The following is an 8012-nucleotide window of genomic DNA, read 5'->3' as shown; positions in this document are numbered from 1 at the left end:
CATAAACATCTCATGAGCAAGGTGTGCCTATTTAAAAACAAACTAGAATTAGATATACTTAAATCCCAAGAAATCAGCTCACGACTCCCAGTCTTCTTTGCTTTACCTTCTTTTTAATCAATGAAAAAGGGTACATTATATTTCTGATGTCAGAGGCTTCCTCTCTGAGCTGCTATCCCATTGGCAGGGTGATGGGCTGGCAGGGATATGCAGCTCCTTAGGACCTGCACATTCAGAGTAACTGACACCCTCCTGATCTCCACTGGGCAGAGGGCCAGGGTGAGATGTTGCAGAGTGGTTACAGGACCAGGAGTGTCACATCTGTGATGCTCAAGAAATTCTACTCCCCACATGGCTCTTTACTGCTGACGTCTCACTCTTTTGCACCTGGAAAGGAGAGCACAGGAGAAAAATCATGAACTGGAGGAGTGTGTCCGAGTGAGACAGTGTGTCATTGAGGCTGCCAACAACCATAGACCTCATGGAGCTTGGGAAATGTCTCTTAGCGTCCTGCAGGTTCTGTAGATCTGTCCACAGTGGCTGGGAAAGGTCAACTGAAAGCACCCGACAGCATGCAGCACTTCAGGCTCCTTCTGAGGAAGACAGGGAAGGTGAGAGATGCCATTTCGAAGACAGACACTTACTTCATCTAACAAATTACTCAGAATATTCCCTCTTTCTTAGGAAATTTATCTTTAAAGTGAAAAAAAAAATCTGTAAATATGCCAAGAAATGTGTTCAGATCCTTCTCGCTGCATTTCAGCCTGCAAACTGCAGATCAATGAAGTCAGCCATAGGGTCTTTGAGTAACAGAGATGATGGAGAAGGTGGTTTGAGTGAGGCACAGARGGTGTGCTGCCACAGGCTGCTGGGCTAGCATATGATGGATCTTGTGGAGCTTCTGCRCTATTGCTTTTGAGGCAGCAGTTCACTTGAATGACCTTATAGATAACTCACRTGGGTCCCACAGCAGCATGTACTGGTAACAATTATATATTTGTGCTGAAATAGCATAAATGAGACAGAAACATTGAAAGACTAAAAAGATTTCAGATTCAATTGTAACTATTTAAATAGTAATTTGTGCTTGAATCCAATAGGACTATTCATATATGTAAAAGTTACTGTGAAATATTAGGATCTGCACGACTCTGAGGATTTGTCCTGAATTTTTCAGGGAATAGAGCAGAAAGCCTAGCAAAGCAAAACCTCTGAGGGGGGTTTCTATAAACACACCAAGGGATTAAGTATCAGAGACAAACTCAAGCTAAAGAAATCTTTGAGGAGGGGGAAGGGGGAGCCACTCTACACTACATCCCTGGCTCACTAGGTTTAAAAATAAATAATAATAATAATAATAATAATAATAGTAAAATGTTTAACTGAACATCAGTTCTTACCTAACTGGCAACAGACCATTCCCACATGACTCCTATCACCTATATCCCATTCCACCAAATGTAGCTGGAAGGATGCCATGCAGCACGGTTCCTCTTCCTGCTCATCCCAAGTCCTCCTTGCAACACCTTTCCTGTTCTTATCAGCTGGAAATCACAACGAGGATCAAGATCTAACTATTATTATACTCACCTGTCTTCTAATTTGCCATTAAGAAGTCATTCAGAGAGGGTTCCACAACTTTCTCCTTATAAAGTAAATACTAATAACATCGGTTATTTCAGTGTACCTTGCAAGTTCTTAAAAATCCATGYTCCCCTCCAATCTCAAAAAAAAAGTAGTATAAAATTTTTATTCTGCAAATGTGTCCAGTCTTAATTATCTCAAATGATCCCATCCAAACACAACATAATTGGAATAACTCYATTATCATCCAACAGCTCAGTCTTCTCCCCAGTGGATAAAGGACATGACATCTTATAGGATATGAAGATTTCTTCAGAATTCAGTTTATTTCTCAATCCAGATCAACACAGTAATCTGCTCCCTTYGATAGCACATCAGCAACATCTGCATCTATTTAGCAGTTAATCATATTCTTAAGCAGGAAAGCTGAAATGTAAAATACCAGCTTAAGTAGGGACGATTTTTTGTTCTATTTTTTCTTATAATTATATTATTTAATTTTATAAACTCCTTATAGAGGGTTTTGATCACCCCTAAACCTGCCAGAAGGCCAGCACAACAGGGCGTAAGGAAAGCAGAATGTGCATTGATTTCCCATAGTGCGGGTGTCAGGCCTGGCCTTCTGAAATCACCTGTTTGTAGGGAGACCTTCCTGCTCTGTTTGCTGCTGGCTGTGAAAGTTTCCTCTTCCCTGGGCACTAACCGGGCAACTTGAAGCTACTCCTTCCTCYGAAGCTCCCAGGTTGTGAACCAGCTTTGCAGTATCACAATAGTCAAGTCCCACAAAAGACTGAGATATCAGAAGCAGAACATCTTAGGGTCAAAAAAGTTTCTTACCAACTTCTTACCAGCTCTGTTCTTGAGCCAATCGATAGAATCAAATGCTTAAAAGTAGGCGTGGGGATAACCCCATTAGTCAGAAATAAATGCAAATATCTTAATAGTATGCCTAGATGATTTCAGAGTTTTGATTGTTTTTGCAATTAAACTACATATTTTCCTGGTCCTTAAACATAATTCCCAACAAATGTAAGAGTTTCAGTGGGAGAGTGCAGCTTGTTTTTAATTTGTAGACATACTGCATTGTGCAGAAATGAAAAGGGCACTGATGACTGCGTTTTCATTCTGCCCATGTATTTTACACCCTCGAACAGCAAGATAAAAATCAARCTCTCAGATCTAATCTTTCCCCCTCTATCAATCCAGCTGCTAATTCCTCAAAGTTGCTCAACTCATTGTCGAAGTGACCGCAGCTGCAAGCCAGTAGCCCTAAACATATATATATTAAAAAAAAAAAAAAAAATCCCCTCGAACAGATTAAAAAAAATAGCCTTAATCTCACCCATTTGTCCTCTCTCTCCCCAGATTATCGCCCCCGACAATTCATGGGCCACTTCTCCCCCTGCGCCGCCTAAATTAGGCGGTTGCGTGAGAAGGGACCGGCGTAGAAATGCACGTCCTCTGCAAAACGGACTGCCCGAGGTTTAAGAGATTACAAGGATGAGTCATTAGAGAAGACTTACTGCCGGCCGACTGTTTCGATAAATACACGTTTCCTCCAGAGCAAAACCGGCAGCGGGACCCAGCTCCTCGGCGCCGCCGCGCTYCAAACCGCCAGCCCCGAAACGCGGTCCCGCAACGGAGCCCTAATGAGATCAATGTGGAGGATTGCGGCAAATGGCCTATAAAGCGATCTTTAAATGGGATTTCCTGCAACAAAAGCTAGCTCCCAATAACCGTTTCCAATAAGACGGGGTGAAAGAGGTTGGGATTGAAGAGTAATGCCCAAGACGGAGACAGGGGCAGAAGGCTTTGTAATCTCCCTACAGGCGACTACTGAGTCAATTTGTTAGTCTTTTCATCACGAAAATAAAGAAAATGTTAAAATAAATCTATACAGCTATAGCCAAGCCCAAATTGCTATGAGACTCCAACTTGGTAATACGGAAATATACTGATAGATTTGCGGTTATTACATTAAGGTAGGATCTAGGAATAGAGTCACAGGCGACAGCAAGCATCAGCCATATTCGTGTCTCTTTCCTTTTCAATTCCCGATGAAGTTCCCGAGGTGGGGCGTGAGAGAGAGAAAGATGAGGAAGAGGAGAAATTGTAACTTTTAATAATCAAAAAAAAAGGTTGAAATAGATTTTTGTTGTTGTTCAAAACCTTGAAACTAAGGGGGGGCACGCAGAGCAGGTGGATATTAGGACATTAAAATTCTGTTTAAACTGTTAGAGACAAAGAGTTTCTTACCTAGCCCCCGTGCTTCTYGTGGCAGGTCTCCTTCCTCTCCTTCCAGCCCCTCGCTCACAAACCCGAAAGTTTCTGYTGTCCCAAACGAGAAATGGGCTGCAGGGAGTGCATGGACCCCTGGGCACCTCTTGATCTTCTGTGGCTTTCCCCCCGCCCTGCAACATCGAGCCCCAAAACACGCTTCCCAAAGGGCCACTTATAGCACTGCTGGGRGACAGCGGTCAGCAGTGTCCTAGAGCAGGGTCCTTCGGAGGGGAYAGAGGTCCAGGGTCACCCCGAGCCGCCTCTGCCGCACAGTCTCACCCTGGAGAGGCAAAGGACTTTGCGCGCTTTTTTCAGAACTGGCCTCCACAGCCGCACACTGTAATACCCCCAGCCCAACTCTTTGCCGTTACCTCCGCCTTGAAAGGAAAATTGAACTATTTCAAGTGCTTTTCCCCCTTCCTTTCGCTTAAGAGGGAGGGGGGTCGCTCCTTAGGCACAGCTGGCCGTGATTTTCCGACACTGCCTTACCGTAAGCGCGCAGTTAAGAATAAAATAAATAAAAACCGGAGAACTCGGAGAAGGGACTTTTCGCATTTCACAGCTGTCCGCGCTACTCTCTGGTCTTTAAACTGGAATTTGCAACACTTGGGAATTTCTTTCCACGTGGAGGCTATTAACGGGGCATTTATTACTGCTAACGAGCAATTTCCGTGTTAAAATGCATGTAGCTTTATCAGCTTCAAATCKCCAGCCCTTCCCTTTCACAGCAGGAAAGACAGTGTTTAGACAAAACAGTTAGCAGCGCTCCTTGCTCCTCATCTTTCCTCGACGTCCTATTGCTGTTGGGGGGTAGTAATGTGCAAAACCCTGTTCAGCTTCAGCGAATACCCTAGACATTTGGGTACCGTTATCTTATTAAGTGAAAAAAAAAAACAAACAAAAAAAAAAAAACAAAAAAGCCCACCAATCCTTGACTGCCCTGACCAGTAGAAAAGGCAAGAGAAGTTTTTTCATTTGCCACTTATCTTGACTGTCACCCGGGTGGCTATCACAGCTGGGCGTTACGTGGAAAGCGAGCAAAGAAAATGACAACGGGGGGGACAAGTGGCGCTTGTCCCCCTTCTGCCTGTGGCGCCTTGCCAGGGGCTGGGGGATTTCGGTCCCCTTATCCCTATATTCCGCCTTGGCCCCATTCCCCAGCGGCGCTCCGCAGGTGCCCAGGAACCCTCCTGGCATCCCCGCTCCCTCCCGCACCGCAGCCCCAGTTTTTTTTTGGAGGGGCGTTGCTGCCAGCTACAGAACCTGGGCTCTCCTCGCCGCAGAAAGAAGAAACGGCCCCTTTGCCCCTTCCCTGCCCCCAGGCCGCCCCACTTGAGGATTAACAGAGTAGATGGGGCAGAAAAGGCAGCAGAGCGGGGGGAGCGAGTTCGCTCATTAAGGCGGCTTCAAAGGTGACTCTTCTCGGCCATCCCGCTGATCCTGAGCCCTTTGGTCTCTTGGGGGCCCGCTCCCCGCCCTCCCGGCTTGTCCAGGTATCCGCGGCTGGCTCCAGGCGCGGCCGGGGGCGAGGGCAGCCAGGCCGCAAGGATGAGGAGCTGCTCCTTTTTCTCGGCCTGAGAGGGTCCCGCTGTTTATCCCTCTTCCCCACATTTCACTTCTAAGATGGAGAGGCTCTTGCACTATGCAGGTGAGGAAACGGCTAAGGAGCAGAGGTAGGATAGAAAAAAAAAAAAAAAAAAAAAACCCCACCCTGGGGCTCGAGCGCATCCTCATCCGAGCCCAGCTCATCGCACCCGTCAGCGCCGCAAGCAGCAGAGGGGGCAGCTTGTTCCCCCGCTCCCCGAAATGAGAAGCCGCCGGGAGAGCCGCCTGCCTCTGCCGCGCCGCCACCAGCGCGGGGACCCGCGCAGACAAGCGCCTGACAACTAATCAATACTGCCCATTAACAGCTGCTTCCAGGAAACGGTGTGAACCCGCTCATTTCCCCTCTCCCAGCCCAACAGCAGAGCAAATGCAAGTACAAGGTTAAAAGCTGAGATGACAATATTCGTATACACAAACAAAAGCAAACAAATACAGGGGAAGAAAAGAAAGAAAKCAGATATGCGCTCCATTCGTTTCAAGGGAAGATGTCGAAAACCGTAATTTTGCTTCTCTTTCCCGGAAAAAAAGACAAACAAAAAAACAGCCCTAGGCTGTTTGCTAAGCGCCTAGGGACGAGCATTGCGGTATTTCAGGGCTTCTACTTATTTCTTAACGGTTCCCCACGCGCAGATCTGAGCCCGCAGCCTCCCCGCGCCGCGTTACGAGCCGGGCAGCCGCGGGCCGGGGCGTTGTGAGAAGCGAGAGCTACTTTATCATTATCTTTCCGGAGAAATAACAACAAACCCGTTACTGATATTCCAAATTTCGCAAGAAACGATTCCACCAGCTGTTTATTCTCACACCAGAGCCTTTTTCCTAAGAAAAAAAAAGACTACCTATTTTTGTATTTTAAAAATAAATCCGCCAACATTTCTTTCTTGTTCTTATTTTTTTTTAACGACTTAAACGATTAGACAGCAATACAGACTCTCTTTTTTCCCTCTCTTTTTTTTTTTCCCCCTTCTTTCTCCGCCTTGTGCCGTTAAGAAAACCCCTGGGGTGGGCGGAAAAAAAAAAAAAAAAAAATCTGCGGAGAAACACGCCGGGAACCTAACGGGAGACCGGGCCCTGCTGAGCCGGGCAGGGCTGCTCCCTGCGGAGACAAGCGCGGAGTTTGGGCACCGCCTTGAGCCGCGTGCGCAGCCGAGGGAACCGCCGGCCGGAGCGCTTCTAAATGCGCGGGTGACTCAGTCTCCAAGCAAGGTTGGAGACTTGCTTCTCGTCTACGTGTTACGGGGTTAATGAGCTGCTACCTCCGACACAGGCGCAAGGAAGGGCACAAACGCGGAGGTGCGCGGCGTTTGTGCCGTGTCCCGGCCCGCACCCTCCGGCTGCTGCTCCCGCGGAGGCGGCAGGGCAGGGGCCAGAGGCGCTGCGGCTGTTGTGTCTCGTCTGGGTATTGCGTTGTATGCGGTGTTGTGTGCTGCGTTGTGTTGTGTGTCCCCAATGATGGGCGGAGAGGGTCCCTGGCTTAAACTCTGAATCGGTAAAATGCCCCTACCTTTTATTCTAGCTCTTTCTCTCTTTCTCTCTTTCTCTCTTTCTCTCTTTCTCTCTTTCTCTCTTTCTCTCTTTCTCTCTTTCTCTCTTTCTCTCTTTCTCTGCTCCTTTCTTATTCTTTTTTTCCCCCCTTTTTTTTTTTTTTGGTTCATATTCCTTTCTTTTCCTACTTTTCCCCCCTTGTTCGTTCATTCTTTCTTTCCTCTCTCCTCTCTCTTCTTTACTCTTTTCTTTCTCCTTTTACCTTTTTTTCTCTCCTTACTTTTTTTTTGTTTACCATTTTCTTTCTTTATCCCACTCTTGCTCTTTTCTATTTTTTCTTTTCCTCTCTCTCCTCTCTCTTTCCCATTTTTTTTTACCATCATCCTCTCCCTCTCTTCCAACCTTTCATTCTTTCCCTCTTTCTTCCATTCTTCCATTCCTTCCAGTCGATAGCTCTGACTGAAGGAGATCCCGTGTGATTAACTTACAGGTAGACGAAGGATAGCGCTATAATCAAGCCAAAGTGACAGAAAAGGTGAAAAAGACCCGTTTTATTCTAATGCCGGAGGGCGGCCCCGCTCCTCTCTGCYTCTCCCGGTCCCTCAAACTCCATGCCCGCTGCTCCGGGGACCCGGGCCTTCATGGGGCGACGTGGGCGACAAGAGCCACGTCAAGAGCGGGGGACAACAAGAGCGACAAGAGCGGGGGACACGCGGCCGCCGCTCCTGCTGCTCGCGACTCCGCACACGGCATCGCTCCCATAAATGCCTGCATAAATGCCGCCAAAACCCCGCAAACATTTCTGTTAGCTCAGGGAGTAAAACACAAGCAAACAACAACAACAACAACAACAACAACAACAACAAAAGCAGAGGTTTGTTCCAAGTTAAAATCGCTTCTCGCTGAGCTGGGAGTGAAAGGCCTTTTCTTGCCACATAAGTCCTCTTAAAGGGAGGCACGAGGCGACGGAGGAAAAAAAAAAAACCATAAAACACGATCATAGATTCTGGCAAGTCTTGAGTTTCTCTTTGGGGGAATCAAAGGAAAACACCAAATATCCC

At 47.0% G+C, this 8012-nt stretch overlaps 1 long non-coding RNA gene across 1 annotated transcript; it reads right to left on the bottom strand.

Annotated features, from left to right (window-relative positions):
- Positions 1-202: 202 nt before the first annotated feature.
- On the bottom strand, positions 203-3240 carry LOC112943095. Its single transcript, XR_003248525.1, has 3 exons — positions 3108-3240; positions 479-593; positions 203-387 (listed from the first exon to the last, which is right to left on the bottom strand). It is a non-coding gene; the product is annotated as an uncharacterized LOC112943095 (long non-coding RNA).
- Positions 3241-8012: the final 4772 nt, after the last annotated feature.

Source organism: Nothoprocta perdicaria, unplaced genomic scaffold (assembly GCF_003342845.1).
Source record: "Nothoprocta perdicaria isolate Ctin4 unplaced genomic scaffold, notPer1 scaffold_14, whole genome shotgun sequence".
Taxonomy (NCBI): Eukaryota; Metazoa; Chordata; class Aves; order Tinamiformes; family Tinamidae; genus Nothoprocta; species Nothoprocta perdicaria.
This window is presented reverse-complemented; position numbering and strand designations above follow the sequence as displayed.